At 46.8% G+C, this 20,825-nt stretch overlaps 1 long non-coding RNA gene across 1 annotated transcript in view; it reads left to right on the top strand.

Moving 5' to 3' along the window:
* The window catches only part of LOC133260359 (uncharacterized), a 57,275-nt gene that overhangs the window by 29,501 nt on the left and 6,949 nt on the right, over window positions 1-20,825 (top strand). The window contains exon 3 of the long non-coding RNA XR_009740783.1: window positions 1,796-18,877. This is a non-coding gene — a long non-coding RNA (uncharacterized LOC133260359). The remainder of the gene's footprint in view (window positions 1-1,795; window positions 18,878-20,825) is intronic.

Raw genomic sequence — 20,825 nt, 5'->3', positions numbered from 1 at the left:
TTTTAATGCACCAGATCTTCCTTATCTTGACATTATGACTTAACCCTACCAGCTTTAGTTTTTTTCCCTCTTTAAAAAAATATTTAATGAATTTGTTACAATATAACTTCTGCTTTAGGATCGAACTAGTACCCCTGCATTGAAAGGTGAAGTCTTAACCACTGGGCCAGTCTAGCTTTTTAATTATAGTTCCTTTTTTCCCCATCATTTTCAACTTGGACACAACTTGTGTCTACCTACCTCATGGTTCCACCAGCTTTACTTCCATCTCGTCCCTGAAATAAATAAGCTCCTGAGTGCCAAGTACCCGGGGATGTATTGGATCTTTTCTGCCTAGTGCTCTGTGTGGCTTCCACATTTCACTGGGCACTTGCTGGGCCCATTCTTCTTGTTTCCTTCCACTTTCACTCTACACTCCAGCTGACCCTTGAGGGCTCGTGTAATCCCTGTTCTGACTTCACTCTGCTTCTCTTAAGCAGCTGCTTCTGCTTTCACTGTTGATGTTGCCCAGATCAATATTTCCAGCCCAGGTTTCTCCCTTCAGAACACTCTTTAAAAATCTGAAAGCTGAGACACATAGAGGTCATACAATATGTCCATGTTCACAACTATGAAGGGGATGAGATTTAAAAAACTTTTTAAATTGAAGTCTAGTTGATTTACAGTATTGTGTTAGTGTCAGGTACACAGCAAAATGATCCAGTTATTTACACATATATACATATTTTCAGATTACTTTATTACTTTTATTTTTTTCAGATTTATTTTATTACTATTATTGCAAGATATTGAATATTTTCCCCTGGGTTATACAGTAAATTCTTGTTGTTTACCTATATTTTAAATATAGTAGTTTGTATCAGTTAATTCCTAAACTCCTAATTTATCCCTCCCCCTCCTTCTTTTCCCCTTTGGTAACCATAAATTTGCTTTCTATGTCTGTGAGTCTATTTCTGTTTTGTAAATAAGTTCATTTTTTTATCACTTTTTAAGATTGCACACGCAATATTTATTTGCCTTTCTTTGTCTGATTTACTTTACTAAGTATGTTAAGCTCTAGGTTCATCCATGTTGCTGCAAATGGCAATATTTTCATTCTTCTTACAGCAGAGTAGTAGTCCAATGTGTATACACACCACATCTTAATTTGTCAGTTGGTGGACATTCAGGTTGCTTCCATGGACAGAGGAGCCTGGCAGACTACAGTCCATGGGGTCGCCAAGAGTCGGACACGACTGAGCGACTTCACTTCACTCACTTCACTCATTTCATACTTTATCACTGGAGAAGGAAATGGCAACCCACTCCAGTATTCTTGCCTGGAGAATCCCATGGACAGAGGAGCCTTTCGGGCCATGGTCCTTGGGGTTGCAGAGAGTCGGACACGACTGAAGTGACTGAGCACGCACGCATATCTTGGCTATTGTAGACGGTACTGCTATGAACACTGGGATGCATGTAGTTTTTGGAATTAGAGTTTTTGTCTTTTCTAGATATATGCCCAGGAGTGGGATTGCTGGATCATATAGTAGCTCTATCTTTAGCTTTTAAAGGAATATCAATACTATTTTCCATAGTGGCTGCTCCAACTTAACATTTGAGGGGGCTGAATATTAACTCTAGCTGTTTATTTCACTGACTTGCTCTCCAACTATCTGTAGGGGAAAGAAGAGAGAGGGGCAGCGAGGGGACTCGTATTTACTAAGAGCTCACTGTGGGCCAGAGGCTAACTGAGCTGGGCACTTTTGCATCATTACATGTACTCTTTGTGATGTCATCAATTCCTGTTTTATAGGTGAGGAGACTGAGGCTTCCCAGGTGGTTAGCAGTAAAACAGTCTGCCTGCGATGCAGGAGACGTGGATTTGATCCCTGGATCAAGAAGATACCCTCGAGAAGGAAAGGACAACCTACTCCAGCATTCTTATTTGGGAAATCCCATGAACAAAGGAGCCTTGAGGGCTATAGCCATAGATTTTGCAAAGACTTGGACACAACTTAACGACTAAACAGCAAACTGAGGACCAGGGAGGTGGAATACATTGCTCTTGGTCATACAGCTAGTAAATCTGTCAAGTCTAACTCTAGCCTTCCAACATCAAAGTTCAGGGACTCTATTTTTTATTACCTAGTGTGTCTCTTTCTTTAAAAATCCAGATTTAGACAAATAGCCTTTTACTTTCAATGAGTCCAGACCATGTGACCTTCTGTGCAATTTTTTTGGACAAGCCCTGATGGGAATGGCTATGGAATGAACCTATAACACAGCAGCAAGCACGGATGCTGTCTCAAATTAGCCCGGGTCAGCAGTTGTAGGCTTGGCAGCCACATAATGTCAACCCCAAAATTCCTTGGGCTGGCTCCAGTGGGCTCTGCAGCCAGTAGGACACTGCGAGAGCCATGGGAAATCTGTGATCTACTGTTGGCCCCTCCTGCTATACTGGCTCTCAAATTGTTCCAGAATCATCTGACTGGTTGTAATAGCAGGGGAAATAACGAGTTAATCCTCCTGCCTGGGCTGTTTGCAAGAAGTTGTGTGCTTTGCTTATTAAAGTCCGCCTAGCGTGGAAGGGAATAAATGGCCCTTCCAGAACGGAGCCTCGTTGAGCAGGAGAAATCATTTTCTTCTGGTCAAGTGCAGGTTGTGGGTTAGAGACCTGCCTGCAGGTTTCAGATAATTTGTGCCAGGCCCGTGGGCCTTGTTTTTGTGTTCTGCTCATTTAGCAAGACTCCATCCTCTTTTACCTCCTTAATCAGGCTTCTGCTAAGAGAATCTAATGCTCACAAAACTTCTGACCTGCCTTTTCAAATTACCTTATTATTTTTTCTTTCTCACTGGGTGATTAGTGTCATAAGCACAAGTTTGCAAAGTCTCAACACACCAAATGAAAAGTCAAGTTACTCCCTCCCTACTCCCGTGCCCCACGTAAATCTGATGTGTAAATTTAGCCTTCTAAAAACATCCAATTTCATCTTGGAGAGAAAGTTCTCTGGATGAGGCCTAAACACAATTTTAAATCATATAAAAAAACTGACAGCACAGAAAACACAAACCATAATAGAAAAAAATGATAAATTCTACCTCATCAAAATGAAAATGTATGCCTTTTGAAAGACACTATTAAGGAAATGAGATGATAAGCCACAATCTGGGAGAAAATATTTGTGATGAAAACAATCTAATTAAGAAATGGACAAAAGATTATTTTTTTATAAACACTTTACCAAAGAATATGTACAAATGGCTAGGAGGTCCATGAAAAGACGCTCTGCACTGTTAGCCATCAGTGAAATGTCAATTAAAACCAAAGTGAAATATTAATATACAGACACTGGGATGACTAAAGTTCAAAAGACTGACAATGCCAGCTGCTGGTAAAAATTTGGAGCAACTGGAATTCTTGCACATTGCTGGTGAGAATGCAAAATGGAGTAAATGTTTTTTATTTTTAAGATAGTTTAAAAAAAAAGCATATTATAATTAGAATTAGCCAACCAAACTCCGATTAGATGATCACAATTTTTTTTTTTCAGCATCCAAAGTGCTATAGGCAGGGATTAAATGCACACTGTTTTCTCACTATAAGAGCTGGTCAGAGTGTTGGCTGTGGCTGGTCAAGGTAGTAGAGCTTCTCTACAGTGTGTTTGACCTCACACTTATTGACCTTGATAGCATCCTTGGTGAACACCAGTGTGACCTTGATCTCTGTGGTCAACTTCATGGCCAGACCAACTTGACGGGCCAGGGGTCAAGCTTGTTTCTCCTGGGGATGCTCATCCTCCATTAGTTGGGCTGCCTCTGGAACCACAGTGTCTTGGGCTCCTGGGAGGTAAGTGGCATACAGCTCTTCATTGTTTTGATGTCTTTGGACACATTTCCGCACTGTCTTCCTGGTTATTAAAGTTTTTGCTTTGGATCATGTTGTGGTTGAAACAAGGGCTTCATTTTTCACTTTCAGCGTCATATTCGTAAAAATCTGGGAAATCACTTTGGAAAATACTTTGGCAGTTTCTTATGAAGGTAAACATATACTTTCTCTCTGACCCATCAGTCCGCAGAGAAATGAAAATCTAAGTCCACACGTACACCTGTATGTGAATATTCATAGCAACTGTACTTGGAACAGCCCTGACCTGGAAAAAACCCAGATCTTCATCAGCTGGTAAACAAATTGTGGTACCTCCATGCACTGGGATACTACTCAGTGAAGGAATAATAGTGAGTACCTCCATGCACTGGGATACTACTCAGTGAAGGAATAATAGTGAGTACCTCCATGCACTGGGATACTACTCAGTGAAGGAATAATAGTGAGTACCTCCATGCACTGGGATACTACTCAGTGAAGGAATAATAGCGGGACAACGTGGGCAAATATGAGAATCATTGTGCTTAGCGAAAGAAGCCAGGCTTGAAAGGCCACATACTCTGTGATCCCAAAAGCACAGAGACAGAAATCAGATGAATGGTTGCCAAGGGCTGGGGAAAGAGGGAATAAATAGAAGGAGACTGACTGCCAAAAAGCACAGGAGACCTTTTGGGAATGACAGAAGTGTTCTGTATCTTGATTGCATTAATGGGTATATGACTGCATTTATCAAAAGTCATGAAACTGTACTCTTAAGAAAGATCAGTTTTGTTGCGTGTAACTAATACCTCAACAAACCTGGCTAAAAGATAAGGCACAAGAGTTATCTGGAACACAGGTGGGTCTGAACCCCTGCATTCCACATTATCTTTGTGACACTAAACAGATGTCTTGACCTTTCTGTGTGCCCATTGCTACACTTATAAAATGGAGTGTACTGGTTAGGATGGGCTAACTGCGGTGACAAATAGGCCCCAAACGTATATGGTTTAACAAAGGGTTTTTGGTTCATATTACAGGTTTTGGTTCATATTACAGGTTTCAAGTTGCTGCTAGCTGTTCTCTATGTAATCATCTGGGAAAACCAATGTGCTCCTAAGGTCACCCTGAGGTCATTCTAGCCATCCCTTCAACCAGAAGTTAAAGAGTACATGCAGGTCTTACGGGCCAGGCCTGAGTAATGTCTCTATTCATGTTACACTGCAGAGGACTCAGTCCCATGGCCACACCTGGCTGCAGGGGAGGCTGGGAAATGTAGTCTAGCTGTGTGCCCAGGGTGAAGAGAACACTGGTTTTGGTGAGCAGCAAGCCGACCGGGATGAAAGCATATGGCACGTAACACAGCCCTATAAGTGGCATGATGGGTGGTATGAATCTCTGTCATAACATCTTGATAGTATTATCTCAGCCTCAATAATAAGCATTACAATTGATATTAAAGAACAAGGGCCCAGACTCAAATGCCTACAGGGGCCAAGAATATAAAATAATTGTGAATTTGGCCTGGGTTATAAAAACAAGGAATGGAAGGTCTGTAGCTGACATGGAGAGACAGTATCCTGTCTAATGGCTTATCAGCTCCCCCAGATTGTAAACCGCAGTGTTGGGGGAGCAGTATGCGTCTGTGAAGCACCTATGGTGACTTACAACAAAGTCCCATATCCCACAGATGCTTGATGGTCAGCCAGGGAGGCAGGTTGATGAGCTGGCTTCCAGAATCCATTCTTCCATGTGTTCTGTTGTTAGGATCGTAGCTGGGCTTGTAGGTGGTCAGCTAAACTGCATTTCCCAACCTTCTCAGCAGTTAGATGTGGCCAACCTGAGTGTGGGCTCCCCAGGTAGTACATGGTTGAGAATCCACCTGCCAAAATAGGAGATACAGGTTCGATCCCTGGGTCGGGAAGATCCTCTGGAGAAGGAAATGATGACCTACTCCAGTATTCTGGCCTGGAAAATTCCATGGACAGAGGAGCCTGGCAGTTTACAGTCCATGGGGTTGCAAAGAGTCGGCCCCGACTGTGTCACTGAGCACACACACACAAGAGCCTGAGTGCTCGCCAGTAGAAGTGATGTGTGCCATGTGTGGGTCTGAGACTTGGGTAACTGGACAAAGCCCTTCTTTACTCTGACAACTGGAACCTAGGTGTGATGGTGACTCAATTTGGACCAGGCAGACAGCAACAATATTCTAGTCTGGGGGATGGTGGAGCAAAAGGACATGCGAGTCTGAGTTCCTGAATGACTATATGGAGCAGAGCCCCCTTGATGACCTGGACAGCTCACCTCAGGGCTGTTTCATGAAAGAGAATTCTCCATATTGTTTAAGCCATTGCATTTTTGGACCTCTTTGTTAGAGCAGCCCAGTCTTTACCCGACTAATACAGTCAGATTCATTTGCTAAATGACTCGCCCTTCTTGCCATCTTTATGCTTCTGTAATTCTAATTCGAGACTTCAGCTAAATTAAGAGTCACTACCATGTTAGAGGCCTTCAGAGCTGCTCATGCCTGTGTGCGTGCTAAGTTGCTTCAGTCATGTCCAACTCTTTGCAACCCTATGGACTGTAGCCTGCCAGGCTCCTCTGTCCACAGGATTCTCCAGGCAAGAATACTGGAGTGTGTTGCCATGCCCTCCTCCAAGGGATTTTCCTGTCCCAGGGTTTGAACCGACGTGTCTTATGTCTCCTGCATTGGGAAGCATGTTCTTTATCACTAGTGCCACCTGGGAAGCCCCAGAGTTGCTCATGGATAATCAAAACTACGATTGTGGAAAATCAGTTCAGTTCAGTTCAGTTGCTCAGTTGTGTCCGACTCTTTGTGACCCCATGGACTGCAGCACACCAGGCCTCCCTGTCCATCAACAACTCCTGGAGTTTACTAAAACTCACGTCCACTGAGACGGTGATGCCATCCAACCATCTCATCCTCTGTTGTTCCCTTCTCCTCCTGCCTTCAATCTTTCCCAGCATCAGGGTCTTTTCCAATGAGTCAGTTCTTTACATCAGGTGGCCAAAGTATTGGAGTTTCAGCTTTAACATCAGTTCTTCCAATGAATATTCAGGGCTGATTTCCTTTAGGATTGACTGGTTGGATCTCCTTTCAGTCCAAGGGACCCTCAAGAGTCTTCTCCCAACACCACAGTTCAAAAGCATCAGTCCTTCAGCGGTCAGCTTTCTTTATAGTCCAACTCTCACATCCATACATGACTACTGGAAAAACCATAGCCTTGACTAGACGGACCTTTGTTGTGGAAAATACCAAACATCTAATCAATCGATCAAAGAACATGTTTAGAAATTGTTGATTTTCAGCCTGGAACAAGAAGAATGCATCTCAGAAAAAGGAGAGGAAAGGGCAGCTCCTTTACTGTGCCTGTCTAATGGGCCAGGTGCTGGACTAGGCATTTACAGGTGGAATCCCAGGTTCACTCTTACAAGAGTCCAACTACAGACTGCTGTTACTTTACACTGTAGATGAGGAAATTGTGGTTCAGAGAGATAAAGTAACTTTGTTAAATCATAGCATGGAGTTAAAGGAAGGGGCTCAAAACATGGTGATATAAAGGAAATGGGCCTTGCGTGGCTGTGAGGTGCCCTTAACCTTCTGCAGACTCCCTCTTGGAGATAGGAGCTCAAGGAAGTTTGGGATGTTTATGAGGACAGATGAGTAGAGCTTCCAAAATTGTAAACCTGATCATGTGGTTCTCTCGTTTATAACCCTTCAACAAGTCCTCATTGCTTTCCGGATAAAATCCCCAATTCTTACCAGCCTGGCCATCAAGATTTCAGTCACCTGAGCTCTATTTTTTAGCCTCACCTGTCAACATATCTCTTTTATATATTTCAAGGGCTGTCTTTGTTCCTCTGATCCTGCCTTGACTGTCCATTCTTCTCCCATCTCCTCCCCTTTGCTGACTCCTCCATATGTTGCAAGATGCAGACATCACCTCCTCCAGGAAGCCTTCTCTCCTGAGGTTAAGTAACTTGCTGAAGTCAAGTAGCAGGGCTGGAATTCAAACACAGGCTGTGGGACTTGAAGCCCACGCAGGAGCCTCTGTGCAATGTTGTCTCAGGTTTTCCAGTCCAAGTCATGTCAATTACTCAGCACTTCTCTCCTGGGCACCTCCTGGCAAAGGCGTTGTGCTGATACAGGGAATTCCCAGAGGAGGGAATAAAGGAGAGCTACACACTGTCACCGGCCATCCCTAACATCAACGCAGTATTTATTGTATGTTAAGGGAAAGTGGTGTTCTAGAGACTATACCCGTGTTAGACTTATTTAAGTCTCCCAGGGAACCTTTGTGATAGGTGCTAGCGTTACTTCCTATTTTACAGGTTGGGAAACTGAGGTTTATAGCTTGCATAAGGGCACATAGCTCCTAAAAGGTTGAGCCTGGATTTGCACACAGAGTTATTCCTTATGCAGGGTGCAGCCATGATGGAGGTAGCATTTGGATGGGCTTCAAAAGTGAAAAGGTCGTGGCGAGATGTGTGCTGCTGGGTACCAATGAGTAGGTATTCAGCTAACCCTTCCAGACTCAAAGTCAATTCATACGGTAATCCACGACCCATGCTGATACCATCTCTGGGAACGGACTTGGAACACCCATGAGAAACTGAGCACAATAGTTGAGCAATGCAGCTTCATCTCTTAGGGGATGGAAAATTCTGGAAAGGAAGGTTCTGGGAGTTTGGCAGAGCCACCGGTCTGAGAGTCCCTTCCATGTTCTCACCATAACCTCAGTTTACCTTGCCTGTTTCTCCACCTCTGAGCCTTTTCTGTTGTCTATAAAATGTACCCTGCATCCCCCACTGCCTCCCTTCCAATCCCTGTCTTCCCTTGAAGGTCCGTCATTGCTGGTGACAGTTGTATGGCCTCCCATCTTCCCTCCTCAATGCAGAGCCAGCCAGCTGTGGCACCTTTATCCACATCATTCTTGTTACCCACTAAGCCTGGGTAACATCTGGGCAATGGAGGCAGACCCGCCTGTACTGACACTGGTGGAATAATGAAGCTAGGACTTAGCTAGTCCTGGATTTGCCCAGGATTAAAAGTTCAGAGAGGGAGAGTAAATCTCCTTAGGCCACGTGGAGAATTATTAGAGAATTCCTGTCCTGGTTCTTTTTTTTTTTTTTTTAAATTATTTATTTTATTTTTGGCTGTGCTGGGTCTTTGTTGCTGCATGGGCTTTTCTCTAATTGCCACAGACAGGGTCTATTCTCTAGTGGCAGTGAGCGGGCTTCTCACTGCAGTGGCTTCTCTCGTTGCAGAGCACAGGCTCTAGGGCACAGGAGGGCTTCAGTGGTTGTGGCTCCTGGGCTTAATTGCTCTGTGGCATGTGGGATCTTCCCGGACTAGGGATCAAACCCGAGTCTCCTGCGCTTGCAGGTGGATTCTTGACCACTGAGCCTCTAGGGAAGCCTTTCAAATGAGGGGAGTGATACCTTTAGGGGTGGTATTTCCCTCTGTGCTCAGTCATTGTAGAGGCTAGCCCTACTCCCCACCCACCTCATTCATCTTTTCAGTTAGATGTGTTTTCTTTTATGAAATGGTAGGACATTGGAGTGGAGGTCAGAGGGTCTTCCTTAGAGCATTGCAGTAGCCTGGAGGGTGTCTTGCCCATACAAAAAGGCTCAAAGGATGTTGCTTAACAAAACAGCCTTTCAAAGAATATCCAGAGCCAGAGTGAGGTACAGACTCCCTGGGGCTGTTTTGGCATTTCAGCTGCCATGTCAGAAGAGTACCCTTGTGGTGCATAGGGGTCAGTTTTCCTGAAAAACCTGTTCTGGGGACAGAGTCCAGCCCAGGGAAGTAGGGTGCTAGGCAGCCATCCCAGAATGAGACCCCATTAATCTTTGCTCAGCTGGTTGGAAGGGAGCTGAATAATCATTTATGTGCTCGTTGCGACAGCACCTGGGCTCCAGGTTGAGACAAGTGGCCTCAGGTCGCCTCGATATTAATGTGGCTCATTATGTAGATTGCTTCACTGGGAGATGGGAGATACGCTGAGGCCTTGGGAGTCCCTGCAGGGAAGGCAGGCTTTGTGGGACCCAGCCCTTGGCGTGCTCACAGATGCTCTCTCTGGGAAAACTGGGGTGTCCGAGCCAGTTCCTGGAGTGGCTGATCCTCACAGCTGCTTTCCCTGTGACGGTCTGTATCTCCAGGATGATCCTGGTGGGGCCACTCAAGGAGAGATGGGCCCTCTGGGAAGGAGAAGCTCCGGAGCCAGGTAGAGTGGTGCTGACAGATGGCTCGATAATGATCAAAAGGTACACCTCCCAGGTCTGGAGGGAAATGCCACCCCCTGGAAGTACGGAAAAGAAAAAAGAAATGCTGCTGAGTACAAGTCCTTGCAGGGTATTTGATACCATGGAAGGGTGAGTCTGGTTTCACTATTGAGCTTGGCTTGACTATTTCTGGTTCTGAAGGGGACAAAAGCGTAGGCTCTATTTCCCATTCTCATTGATTATAAAATGCTATATTGATTTAATAGCAACTTCTATCTACTTGTGCTCAGTTGCTTCAGTCATGTCCGACTCTGCAACCCCAAGGACTATATAGCTCGCCAGGCTTCTCTGTCTGTGGGATTCTCCAGGCAGGAATAGTGGGGTGGGTTGCCATGCCCTCTTCTAGGGGATCTTCCCAACCCACAGATCGAACCCAGGTCTCCCTCATTGCAGGCAGATTCCTTACCATTCGAGCCACCCGGGAAGCCCACTGAGGGACGCTTAGGCTGTTTCAATTGCTTGCTGTAAATAATGCTGCAGCATAATTTTATGCTGAAAAAATTTAATTTTATGAAAATGGGGAGCAGATAACTCTTCTCAAGTTAATGATTTCATTTCCTTTGGACATATACTCAGCAGAAGAATTGCTAACTCATATGGCAATTCTGTTTTTAGTTTCTTGAGGAAGCACCATGCTGTTTTTTATACTGGCTGCACCAATGTACATTTCCACCAGTACTACACGAGGGCCCCCTTTCCAGCTCACCAGCATCCGTCATCTCTTGTCTTTTTCAGAACAACCATTCTGACAGTTGTGAGATGGTATTTCATTGTGATTTCATTTGCATTTCCCTGGTTAGTAACTTTGAGCATCTTTTCACATCCCTGTGGACTGTTTGGATGATTTCTTTGGATAGATGTCTGTACAAGTCCTCTGCCCATTTCTTAATTGATTTGTTGTTTGGTTACTGTTTCACTTAAGACACCTTGGAGGCACCTCGAACAAGACATTGCTAAGACTGCTGCTCAGTTTCTTCTCTACTGATTCCCTTTCTTCACTGAGTTTGGGGCTGGTCAAGATGCTTTGACAGTGTGGCTGGTGCTCAGGCATCTGGCCAGGACCCAGTGGCATCTCTTGGCCTCCTGACTGATAGCTGAGGCTTCTCCTCCCGCATATCCCTGGGGGATATAGAAAAGGGTCAGGAGGATGTGTTCTCAGGCTGCGGATGGTTACTGGGATGTTTGCGATCAGGTGATTGCAAAATGGAAATTGGGAAAGGGTGCATGGGGGGCAGGGCCCAGGATCTCGGGGCTGGGGGTGGGCCCAGGATCTCGGGGCTGGGGGTGGACCCCGGCAGACCCTCCAGCCCTAGCCAAGTGCCCTCCCGGCTGCAGTGACAGGTGATCCTCAGGTCCCACTGCTTCTGAGGGCAGCCAACATCTAAGAGTCTGTAGAGCCCACAGTCCAGGTGATGCCAGGCTTAACACTCTTACAGGGACACCTGGCACATAATATTGAACACGTTAGCTGCTGTGATTACTCTGAACATCAGGCTTGGCATTGATGGCCTCTGGCCCCTTTGGAACATGGCCCTCTGTTCCAATGAACCCTGCCTCCTCCCTTGGTAACTGGTCCTACCATGCATCTACGAGGGTGGAACTGGCCCTCTGGACATCTGAAGAGAGCCAGGAGGGGCTCTCAGTCCATAACCAAGCTGCCAGGCAAGACTGGACCTGTTCTCTTTAAGACCAAGGGTCCATGGGGCCATTTGCTGAGAAGCCTGGAAGGCTGCAGTCCATGGGGTCGCTGAGGGTCGGACACGACTGAGCGACTTCATTTTCACTTTTCACTTCCATGCATTGGAGAAGGAAATGGCAAGCCACTCCAGTGTTCTTGCCTGGAGAATCCCAGGGACGGGGGAGCCTGGTGGGCTGCCGTCTATGGGGTCGCACAGAGTCGGACATGACTGAAGTGACTTAGCAGCAGCACACCAAGCAGGTTAACATGTGTTTCTATATCCCGGACACAGGTTACTAAAATGGCAACAATACACACAGACCAATGGTGGAAGTGGGAGGCAGAAGAGGACACTTTCAGCAGCTAAGAAGCCTGGAATTACATACGGATCATATAATTTTGCACCTTAGCCTTTTCATAATGGCAATCACAGTTTCTGCTGAATCCTTCTGAGGGATCTTGGAAAGAGCCAAATGAAGTGAGGGGCAGAACCTGGGGGTGAGATTCCAAGGTTTGCCACTTATTAGCTTTGTGGCTTTGCTGTTGTTTAGTTGCTAAGTCATGTCCAATTCTTTGTAACCCCATGGACAGAAGCCCACCAGGCTCCTGAGTCCATACGCTTTCCCTGGCAAGAATACTGGAGTAGGTTGCCTTTTCCTTCTCCAGGGGATCTTCCTGACCCAGGGATCAAACCCACATCTCCTGAAGCTCCTGCATTGGTAGGATGATTCTTTATCACCGAGCTACCAGAGAAGCCCTTGTGGCTGTGAGTAAGTCACTTATATCCTCTCCCAGCTCAATGTTCCATCCTGTACAAAGGGAATTATTACACCAACCACAGGAGCTGCAGATTCTAATCACAGCAGCGCTCGTGAGAAGGAGGGTGGAGGGTGTGGCCAGGGTCTGCAATGGGCACCCACACATCTGGGTGTGTGTTCTCTGACCCCTACTCTGAAAATGTGGAGTCCACACTCTGTCTTCAGTAGCTGAGTGTGAGGTCTTGTTCTGCGCTGCTCTTAGAACCTTCCTGGAGGGACTGTCTTAACCCAGAATCCCAGAACGGTGTTACACAGTAAACCATAGTCTGTTAAGAAGGATATGCAGCTAGGCTGTGCTTGCATGTTAAGTCGCTTCAGTCTTATCCTACTCTTTGCAACTCCATGGACCATAACCCACCAGGTTCCTCTGTCCATGGGAAGTCTCTAGGCAAGAATACTGGAGGGGGTTGCCATGCCCTCCTCCAGGGGATCTTCCCAACTCAGGAATCCTGCATCGGCAGGAGGGTTCTTTTCTACTAGCGCCACCCAGGTTGCTTGGGGTCAAACCCTGCCTCCTCTTCTTCCTAGCTGTGTGCTGTTGCGCAACTCAGAGAACCTCTCAGTACCTTATTTCCTAATCTCTAAAGTGGGGATCATAGCACTGGCCTTTTCTTGAGCTAGTTTGAATATTGAAATGAGTTAATTTCAGAACACTTAGGGTACGGTCACATCAGTGCATATAAGTAAAATAAATGATCACCCATCCTGGGCCCTTCCTGAAGGCCTGGCCCCCTATGTCCAGTCATTGTCAGGAGATGTGGACGGGGAGAAAGCAGGTTTTAATATTCCTCATCCTCAAACGATCAAATGAGAAGAAAGGTAGAAATCACCTGTTTTGGGTTTTGTCTAAAGTGAGAAGTGAGGTCTGTTTTCTGCATCTACCACTTTGGGGAACATCTATATTTTGACAACAGATAACCTGAAACCCGGAGAAGGCAATGACACCCTATTCTAGTACTCTTGCCTGGAAAATCCCATGGATGGAGGAGCCTGGTAGGCTGCAGTCCATGGGGTCGCTAAGAGTCGGACACGACTGAGCGACTTAGCAGCAGCAACCTGAAACCAGAAATGATCAAACCAGGGCCCCTGCCCTGTGCCATTCCTGCCCCACCCTACCTCCATCCTGACTTCTGTCCCTCTGTCCAGGCAGGCAGAAAACACTTCCCCGAAGCACAGCACAGGAGGTCCCAAGCCCAGACTCTGGAGACTGGCTGCAGGTGGATGGAGCATGGAACTGGTTCTAGATCCAGGTCTGGCTTTGATTCCGGGGCAAAGTCTTGAAAGATCCCTGAGCTGCAGTCTGCAGTTTGGTAGAATAGGGATTGTCCTGAATGCACCTAAGAGACAATAGATGCAAATATGTGTTGTAAACAGGAAAGCTCGTTGTGTCCTGGAACAGTGGGTAAGGGATCATCATTGAGTAAAACTACCAGTGTGTCTGGCAACTTCCACCAGGAGATTCCTGCGCAGCCTATCCTGGAGCTGGGTGTGTGTGTGTGTCCAAACTCAGCTCATGGTGTGGAGGCTCAGGAGAATCCCATGGGCTGGTGGAGCTTAGCTGTCAGATGACCAGCCGTGGGCATCTAGAGGAGTGGCCATGTCCCCGACCTGCAGTCAGGACACCTGAGTTCCTAGCTGGTTTCTGTCACTGTGCGGCTTTGGGCAGGTCACTTTCCTCCTCTGGGCCCTGGTTTCACATTTTGTGAGATGAGAGGATGGGGACAGGAAACAACCCAGTGTTGCAGTGTATAGACTGACTAGGTAACTTATGTGAAATACTTTTGCAAACTCTATGCATTACAGCATAGAAATAGTGCTGGCTAGGCGTTCGGACTCTAGGCTGACCTCTGGAGCAAGCGTGCTGTATGACCTTGGGCAAGTCACTTCTCTCTGAGCCTGGTTTTCTTCATTGGTTAACTGAATATCTAGGGCTGGATCAGTAGTTCCAAACCAGCTACACGTTAGAATCAATTTAGGGGATGGGTATAAAGATGACCCACCCTGTCCCAGACCAACCCAATCAGAATGTCTGGGTGGAGTGTCAGGATCATTTCCAGGCCACCCATGGGTTGCCAGTGCTCAGTCCAGGCAGGGGCTAGCCAGGACAGACTAGCCAGTGTCTAGTCTATTAGGAGGGCCCCTCTTGGCTTGAGCTTGTCTGATTTCTCAGAAGTTGATGAGATATGGTGGTCACAGGTGTCCCCAACACAGGGGCCACCATCCTCACGGCTGAGATGGGGGATTTTTTCCCAGCTGCGGACCTTCTGTTCTCAGCTCTGGCTGAGTCCAAGAGTTCCCTCTGGGAGTTTTTAAAAAACTTCCATGACTGGGTCCCACGGAGAGTAAGTGGATACGATCTCTGGGGGCAAGACATCCCTAGTCTATGAGTTCCCCAGGTGGTTCTAATGTACAACCTGAGCTGAGCTGAGAGCCGCTGGTTAAAAAAGGGCCAGCAGGGACTTCCATGAGGGTCCCATGGTTAAGAATCTGCCTTCCAGTGCAGGGGAACTAAGATCCCACATGCCGCAGGGCAACTAAGCCCAATCCCCACGACTAGAGAGAAGCCCTGGGTGCTGATATAAAAGATCCTGAGGGACACAGAGAAGATCCTGCGTGCCGAAACTGAGACCTGAGTGGCTAAAAAACTTAAATAAATAAACACTAAAAAGTAAAGGGCCGGAGAACCAGAGAAAGCAGAGACCCCTACCTCCTGGCCCCTTCCTTTCTTTGCCTGGAGTGCTCATGGCCTCCTAGCTTCGATGGTTAGCTGTGAGTGAGGCAGGTGGTCTAAAGGCTAAGTGTATGGACTCTGAAGCCAAGTGGCCTGGTGAATTTCAACTTTACCTCTTTACTGGCTGTGTGACTGGGTTCAAATGACATTACTACTCTGAGCCTCAGTTTCTCTGTAAAATGGGGCCCATGAGGGTACCCACCTCATGGTGTTGTAGAGGTTGAATGAATTAATGCATTCATTAAATGCAAAAGGGCTACAGAATGGGGCTTGGGGCAGAGCATGGGGGCTCTAATTTGGGGGCAGGGACCTAGTCCTGTTTACTCTAGACTCCAGTGTTAGAATCCAGTAGCCCCACCAGTGACCTGTTGCCTGCCTGCCTTCTCAGTCACTTCAGTTGTGTCCAACTCTTTGTGACCCCATGGATTATAGCCCTCCAGGCTCCTCTGTCAGTGGGATTTTCCTAGCAAGAATATTGGAGTGGGTTGCCATTTCCTCCAATGGCAACCCACTCCAGGGTTCTTGCCTGGAGAATCCCAGGGAGGGCGGAGCCTGGTGGGATCCTGTCTCTGGGGTCGCAAATAGTCAGACATGACTGAAGCTACTTAGCAGTAGTAGCAGCAGCAGTAGCAGCAGCCATTTCCTCCTCCAGGGGATATTCCTGACCCAGGGATTGAGCCTGTGTCTCCTGCATTGCAGGTGGATTCTTTACTGCTGAGCCACTGGGGAAGCCCAGTGACCTATTAGGTTGGATTAAAGAGAAGCTTCTCTATAAACAATGGGCTCATTGCCCATATTTCTCAAGTTCCTGCCTTGATCTTTTTGCCCTTAAACTTGTTAGCTAATTCAGTGCTTCTTAACCATGACTGTGGATCAGAATTACTGGGAGAATTTTTGAGAATGCAGCTTACTGGGCCTAATCCTCTGCTGCCCCACCCCCAATCACAGTTCCTATTCAGTAGGTCTTGGGGTGGGGGTGGAGGTCCAGGAGTTTGGGATTTGCCTCTCAAGGGACTTTTATACTCAGCCAGGGCTGAGAAAGTCTGCCCTCAGTCTGACTTCGTGGGAGCCGGCGACTTACCTTTGTACACACACTCACAGATCAGAGGGAAGTTCTCTTCAGTCTAGGTGTCTGGAGTTCTGATTCAAGAAAGTACACCTTGGCCAAATTATTTTCTAATAGTAAGGAAGTTTTTCCATGGAGCCATTTATATTTTCTCACCTTGTGCTAGATTTGAAAAACATGTGTTTCAGCAACTGCTGTAAAGAGGAAGAATCTATTTCTTGATTCCTAGAACCTGAGCTGATTCTGGGGAGTCGCTTAGACCGGCAGCACGTGGTGGAAGTGAGGTTGTGTGAGTTCTGGAACCGAGGCATCCAGATGCTCTGTGGCTTTCACCTTTGCCCCTTGGGATGCTCTCCCGAGACCCCACATAAGGCAGCCAGAAGTTCACCAACTGAAAGATGACAGGACACATGCAGAAGGACTGGGGTGCCCCCAGCAACAGCCAGGACCATCTACCAGACTCATGAGTGAGGCCATCTTGGACCTTCCATGCCAACTGACCTTCCAATGGCCCCGACAAAACCAGCAGAGGAACTGTCTAGCCGACCAACAGAACTATGAGAAGTCACAGTCATTGTTTTAAGCCCTGATGTTTTGGCCTGATTTGTTACATTGCAATAGGTGGCTAGGATACATCTTGTCCATCTCTTTCAACTCAGGAGCTCTATCTATCATCGGGACAAGTCCCCAAAATAAGGGGCAAAAACTTACTCCCCCAAACCCCTGGGGGTTGAACCTGGCCCCCAGGTTTAGCCAACTTGCTAAAGAGCCCCAGAAGAGGCCCATGTGGGGGTTATTGGGGTCAAGGTGATGCAGACCCCTGGTGGCCTGCTCGTCTTTGGAAGCCTCCTCCTGTAAGTGGCCTGAGGCTCCAACTGTCCCCATCAACCTCTGTTCGCGTTGTGGCAATATCCATTCTGTGGCCCCGGAGCCTTGGGAAATCCTGGCGCAATCATGAATGAGTTAAATGCTATCTGATCAGAAGCCAGAGGGCCTGTTTTCATTTTCAAAACTCTGTGTGTCAGTGACTCTAATGCAATGTCCAGCAATGTCTTGAGCAAGTGACCGGCAGGGGACATAGGATGCTATTTACTCAAGATAGCCCCATCACGCAAAAGCAACTTGCCTAACCAGGTTTGTAAGCGATTGTTACGAGACCACCATTGCAACAGGGATAGCCCTGGGTGATGGTCTCAGGAAGGGACTGATCCCTCCCTGCAAGGCCGAATTTGGGGCCATCTCTCTGTTTTTGGAGTTCTCAGTGCCCTGGGTCTCTGGCAAAAGAGCAGAGAAAAAACACAGTTGGGAAATCTCACTCAAATGTGGAGTGGTCCTTTTAAGGATAGATGCTCTGGGGAAGAAAGCTTCTTGCTACCTTGAAAGGATACAGCTGCTGGACCAGAGGAGGCTGGAGGGGTGGCTGAGACTTGTGGTTGGTGAGGATGATGTGGTTTGGCTCATAAGCCAGTTGCTGAGCAAGAACGAGGCTGCCTGGGCTTTTGAAAGGATTGGTTTGGGTAATAAATCTACAGGGTTGGGACAGGGTTGGGGCAGAGTGGGTTACTCTCCAGCACCAAAACCATGGTGATTAGTGGTCACAATCCTGCCTACCCTCAGGGCTGGCTTTATGGTTGTTTGGGGAAGGTCAAATTATTAAATCCTTCACCTTTGTTCTCTTGGCTAAAATCTGAGTACCTCCCACACCTTCATCTGAATAGCTCTTATGATTTAAAAGTATTTTCATATATTCTCTCAAATAATCCTCACAACAATCCCAAGAGATAGGCATCATTATACCCATTTTACAGTTGGGAAAGTTGAGGCTTAGAGAAGCTAAATGTCTCATACAAGATTCCAAGTCGTGTGTCCTATGAAAATATAAAGCAAGTCAGAAATGGGACCTGCATACATAATTTAATTCTGGCAGTTACATTAAAAAATGTAAAAATAAACAGGTGAAATTAATTTTAGTAATATATTTTTAGCCCGCTGTATCCATAATCACTTAAATATGCAATCAGTATAAGCATTATTGAACAATTTTATGTTCTTTTTTCATATGATTTTTTTTCATGTCTTTGAAATCGGCAATGTACTTTACACTTACAACACATCTCAGTTTGGACTTCTCGCATTTCTAATGTTCAGGAGGCATTGATGACCAGCGCTGCTGTGTTGGATGGCACAGTTCTAGAACCTCTGACTCTCTGACTCTTTCTCCTTCCTCACAGCATCTGTCTTCCTGTACTATGCATCCTGTTTCCCCCGTTTCTAAAGGAGGTGCTTGAACCCAATTATTTCCAAGGGCTTTTCCAGCTCTGAGGTTTTCTGATTCCAGAGTGAAGCCAGGATTCTGTCCAGGCTTCTCATAGACCCAAGACACAGAGGATCCAGGAAACACGAAGAAAGGATTCTGGAAACCTGCACACAGGTTGGTATGTTTCTTTCTCTGTGGCCTGCAGGGGTACACAGCAACAGACAGACACAGGGACATACAGATACACAGGCACAAAAGACAGTCTCATAGGCAGAGTTCCCCCGGACCCCTAGATAACAGATGCAAGACACACAGTTACAAAACTAAACACAGAGACACAGCCCCATGATGGAGGCTGAGGAAGCGGGGAGGTCGGGTGACTCTGAGTGCATTCTTGGTGTTCTTGTGAACAAAATGCGCATGTCACCAGGGCCATCGTGTCCCATAAGATCCAGATAAAATTACTATAAGCACCCCAATTCCCAGCCCGTCGCTTCCATTTTTCTTCTTTCTATATGTGTCTGTGTGTTTGCATGCATGTGCACAGGTGACTCTCTGCACATGGATGCTGGGTGACTGTGTAAGAAGTATTTCCAGCCACAGGTTGTGGTTAAGCAATGTCGGACAACCATCTTCAAGAGGTCCTTGTGGCCTTGACCAGACATGTCTGAATCCATCTCCCCAGCCCCTTTGGATTGTGCCTCCATTTCTCCAATTTCCAAATGCTGTTTTCTTTCCTTAGGGTCAACCGTGCATTTCTTGCCTTTTTGGTCTTCTAGTTTACAAATCCTCCGTTCCCTCTGCCTGTGGAAGTACAAAGTGCTCCCCCAACTTCTGTTACTTCCATACAGAGTCTCTGTCCTGCCTCTCATCTTCCCCAGTGTGAGTCTTAGACCATCTCTTTGCTCTGTATACCCCAAGTCTCCAAGATCTTGAAGCTAGGAGATGCTCCTGAAGATCTCTGGGAGCTCACAGGGAGGACCCCTTTCTTCTCCCCAGTCCCCCACCCCCATCCCCTGCTTGCTCCCAAGTCTTACCATTTCTAAGGCAAAACACCTCCCTGCCACTGGTCATCCCCCCAAATCCCTTCCTTGTCTCCTCCTACCTTGCAAATACCCAGTGAGGTATTTGTAATTCCTGCTGCCCCAAACACCTGAAACAAAATCAGCTCTCTCCTTCAGAGGAATCCTGCTTTCAGCTTTCACTTACATACTTCTTCTGTCTTTAATTCATGGATTGAGATTATAACTGGGCAAGACCTTTAACCCAGGGTCTCCAGCTCTCCAGCTATTTGCTTATCTCAGCTTTCAGGAGGGTGAAGCAGGTGTCTCCCAGGGAGGTGAGACCTTTCTGGCACTCAATGTCTGTCCCTTGTTGCTGTACCTAAATGCTCACAAGCCCCAGGGGCTCTTCTCAGTGTTTTGTATTACCTGTTTGAATTTTCAAAATAGTCTTAGGAGGTAGGTACTATTATTATCCAGATTTTACAAACAACACAGCTGAGACAGAGAAGTTAGTGACTTGCCCAGGATCATGCAACTCAGGAGCCATGGCACTGGGAATCTGCCCTGGTGCTGTCCTGGTCTCCAGCCCACTCTTTGGGGCTTTCTGCTCCGGGTTTGTGCCTGCAGGCCCCTTCTCTCTTAGCAGGCAGAGCTGTGGGTAGGGTGACAAAACTGTGCTGTCAGTGGGTGGAAGTTCAGATCGAAATCCCAAGGGATGGGATATTTACTGATGAGATGCTGTGGTGTCAGGTGGGGCTGCCACCCACCTCCTGCCAGTGCACCCCAAGGGCAGCAGTACATTCTGCTGTCATCAGGGCGGTGGCCTTAGAAAGCAGGGTCCTTTCTCTGGGTGTCTGGACTCTTCCTCCTCTTTATCCCATTCCTCCGTTCCCCATCAAAGTGACTGAGCCACTTAGCTGCTTTGAAGCCCTTTGCAACTCGAGTTGCTCATTCTGATGGAGGGATCTTCCTGAGACTCTCTGTGGGCCCCTGGAGGCATTGCCCAACACCATGTTTGTCAAATGATCGACAAGGTCTGGTGTTTTGAAATAAAGTTCTTAAAGAGAAGGCAAAAGGTTTTTTTTTTTTTTTTTTCTCCCCACAGAGGAGAATTTCTC

Source organism: Bos javanicus, chromosome 14, assembly GCF_032452875.1.
Source record: "Bos javanicus breed banteng chromosome 14, ARS-OSU_banteng_1.0, whole genome shotgun sequence".
Lineage (NCBI taxonomy): Eukaryota > Metazoa > Chordata > Mammalia > Artiodactyla > Bovidae > Bos > Bos javanicus.
This window is presented reverse-complemented; position numbering and strand designations above follow the sequence as displayed.